A 4,262-nucleotide genomic window follows, 5' to 3' on the forward strand; every position below is an offset into this window, starting at 1 on the left:
TTGAGTTTTTTATGTATAATCTACCATTATTGAACACCAAAATGCCATGTCCAGATAATATTATTGGCACTTCTAATACTGGCAGTTCATTCAGTTTCAAATTATTTTTCGGTTTAATAGTCCTCAAACAAATTGGGCTTTATTTTCTAGTTGGAATAAGTTGTCAAATATGTAAATATGTACCAAATATTTTTTTCTCAAATTGATATCAAAATGTCAATAGCCTTTTCCCCCAAACTTGACTCTTCTGCTGAAAATATGATGTTAATGAATGTACCATGATCTTGGAACTAGGACATTTGATTAAGATGGTTATATGTTCTTCCCATCATAAAGCTTTTGACGTTGATTGGTGAGCATTTTTCTCAAACCTAAAAAAACTAGCTTTCATGCTATCAAGCTTTAATTGCACTAGTCTTGTTATGACTTTGCTCTTTGACATTGACATTAAGCCGGAATCAAGCTCTTCCAATAACGGTTGACGAAGATACAATTCGAAACTGTAGCTATGCTGTGCTTTTAATTTTAGTCAAAACAATCCATGTTGTGACCTGACATTTGATCCATTAAATTGATAAAAGATGAAGTGCTGACTATCAATGTTACTAAGTGTTAGACCATATTTGGTAAAAAAAAAACTAAACGTAAGATTGAAGTTACATGTTACAGTTTAATTCTTATCTGTTCTTATCTGAAGAAACTACGCATTCTTTCAATTTCAACAGCACCATAAAAATTCTCTCACTTAACAACAGAATTAGCAGACATCAACTAAACCACAACTCCCCTTCACCCCAAGCTCCATATGCCATAACCTCGAGTAAAATGGTCACACTATATTGATGCGCAAGTAAGACTAGACCTGCTGAAAATATTTTGAAAGAAATTTATGAAGACAAGGATCGAAGCCTTTATACATCCTTAGCTTTTAAGTATTCGGTTCCTGATGAAGGTAAATCCAGAAATGTGTTTCGGCCACAACTAACATTTCAAATATAGCCACAAAAGCTACCACATACTCCTACAACACCTCTTCAAATCGCACGAAAAACTTCAAGTTATGTGCGATTGTGACCAGAGAAGGTAAAACTCACGAAAAACATAGAACGAGGATTTTCATACAGTGGAACACTCCAAAAACACATTTAAAAGGAATATAAAATTGAGAATGGAAACGGGGAATGTGTCAAAGAGACAACAACCCGACCAAAGAGCAGAACACAGCACTAGGCAACCAACGGGTCTTCAACGCAGCGAGAAAATCCAGCACCCGGAGGCGGACCTCAGCTGGCCTCTAAACAACACTGTATACTAGTTCACACTAAACTTCGAAACATATAAATGAACCAAAATTTAAAAAAAAACACACAAGACGCACATTTATCAACCTTAGAAACATGAAAAATGAAGAAAACATGGTAACATTTGGAATTTTTAGGGAAATACACAGAATATGTCATCATCTGGAATTTGAATTTTCCATTGTGTTTATGGAATCAGAGCGCAAAACTCAAAGAAAGCACACAATAAGGAATTTGAACGTTTTATTTTAAACACGAACCAGGAAAGGCACAAAATTTGAATCAACAAGGCGATGAAAAAAGACAGGGATTTCTTGTCACCAATGCGCAAAACTATTTCCCAATCAATAAATTCCTCTTGTTAGGTGAATGATGACCAAGCATGCGATGTTCCCACTTTCATATATGCACGTAACGTCACTTGCTGAACTTTAGTATTGAAATATCTGTACCGGAATGTGTAAAAAACGACATGATATAAATTAAATATCTAATTTTAAACAAAATAATTTAAATACGACCTTTTTTGTATTATAATTTGCAAATTTCAAGATGTATACCGGCCATTGGCAATCAAAACTGTCTGTCACAATATTAATACTAGGATGTACGATTTGTACTAGAGTAGACTATCAACCTAAGCTGTTTATTGTGTAGATTTCAAAATGTAGCATGAAACAATATTCGGATGATAGGGTTGGTGTACACAAAATTTTGTTCTGTCTTTTAAGTCTTTTTAAAACTGATGAAACCGTGTTAGACCGTCATACAAGTGGAAGAATTTGCGCCATAAAACCTGATTATCTCCCACTTATCCACTGAAAGTCGACTGCATATATTAAGGCACATCCTCCAAACTTAACAAATATGTTATTATAATAAAGCATAAAGCATATTGATGTATTCGAACCAGTAATTTTACTAAAATCATGTGTCCCTTCAAAAATCAGGATATTTGTAGCTATGTTGGCTATTCTTTCTCATGAATGAAAGTTCTGTCTAAGATAAGAACGAGAAATACTTGTTTAGCTTGATATACATATGGGTTATTGAGTGAATAGACATCATCAATATAATTACCTGAGAGTGAATTAAAGAACTTTGGAAGATGTTTTTTTTTTCTTTTTGTCTATGGGGGTTTACATGAATTTTGCTTCATATGAGTGCAAAAACGACCGGTAGGGGTGCACAATTAATACCTATTGGAATACCGACTGCCTGTTGAAATAAATCAATAAATATTACTAGTAAACTAATGATTGTCTGAAACGGTAATTTTTGAACTGAACAGCTCTTCAAAGACTGAACCAGAAATTATTTTTATTATTTACTGATAAGTCATTTTTAGTCTTTCAGTCAGTTTTCAGAATTATCCACTGCGGGAAACTCAGTACTGTTCAGAAAATTTGATTGCAGTCAATTAAGATCTTTTCAGTTTATGACCAGACTATTCAGTAGTTGTTATTTACCTGTACATATTACCATTATATTGAATTGTCTAAAAAGCTACTGAATAGTACTAAATTGACTGCAAACCTATTGTCTAAACTGTACTGAATTTACCGTAGTGGATTATTCTAAAAATTGAATGTTAGACTAGACAATGTTGTTGTTCAGACTTTATAGATGATGTAAAGATCAAAATGACCGGTTCAAACTAAAATTCATTTTCTAGTGTATGTGTCGATCATCCTCTGTGTATTGGTTTCTGGAATCAGTTCATTTCTTGACAAAGATTTTGTAGTAATCTTAAACTGCTTAAGAATCCACATCTGCTTGACGTACCCCATCACACTATTTTTAAAGGGCATCTTGTACTGTAGAAAGAAAGGCGAAAAAAACTTAAGAAAGATGTTTATAGAACATTTATTTTGACAACCTGGCTATATATCGTTTTTATAATGACTTTGTAACGTTTAGGTATCCGGTATAAAGACGGAATATTTTCATTGTCCTGTTCGATGCGAATTCCAAATTAAAGAAAGACGGATTTGTGATTTTCTAAAATATTCTCTTTTGAGACATGATCAAGAGGTATAAGTGGGATTCCAAGTTTTGCTGTGAATTACGATTTCTTTAGTTAGACATTCCAAATAATTATTTTTGCATAAATTCAATATTGTTAGAGGTTTTGTCTACTGGGATAACAACATATTTGTCGTGAAGAGAGATAAAGAATTCACAAACTCGGGTTACATGAAAGGGTTCGAAAATGTGTGTTCATTGTACGCCGTAGATTTTGAATGACCACTGAATGCATGAACAGACAGCCTTGATCAATTCAGATCAATTATCCAGTTTTGTACATCTGGCTCGTGATTTCCGTCATAATCTTCAATTACATCCGCCAGTAACCTTTTCTTCTTCGGGTTGATTGGCTGGAGAATTTGATATAACGGGCGTTTGGTTAACAACTCTCAAAGTTGTTCATTGTTTACGATGCCATTGTCTCCAGTTTTAATATGACAAGTGGGATTGTGTTTGTATATGGACGACAAACAAGAGCAATCTGGTATCAAGGCTTTAGTTCAGTGAATTCTATAAAAATTGTGTTCTATTCCTTATTATTAATCAGTTCAAAGACTAACTACGTATCTAGATAAAAAAAAATAGGAAACCAAGGTCAGATACAGCCAAATCTTCTTATAAAAGAGAGGCGAATGATACCAAAGGGACATTCAAATTCATTAGTCGAAAATAAACCGACAACGCCATGGCAAAAAAAAGAAGAAAAAGACCAAACGACAAACAACAGTATACAAAACACAACTTGGGAAACTCTCAAACCGATTGAAACTTAGACAGTAGAATAAACGTGATCACATGATTTTCCATTTGAGTACATGATCAACGGTATTTGTGTCTATGCATTTCCACGGAGTATTGTTTTTCTTCTACTAACAACAAACAATCTGAAGGAGTGTTACGGGTATCTGACAGTATCCAGACGGAGCTGCATAT

The sequence above is a fragment of the Mytilus californianus genome, unplaced genomic scaffold (assembly GCF_021869535.1).
Source record: "Mytilus californianus isolate M0D057914Y unplaced genomic scaffold, xbMytCali1.0.p SCAF_7, whole genome shotgun sequence".
In the NCBI taxonomy this organism is placed as follows: domain Eukaryota; kingdom Metazoa; phylum Mollusca; class Bivalvia; order Mytilida; family Mytilidae; genus Mytilus; species Mytilus californianus.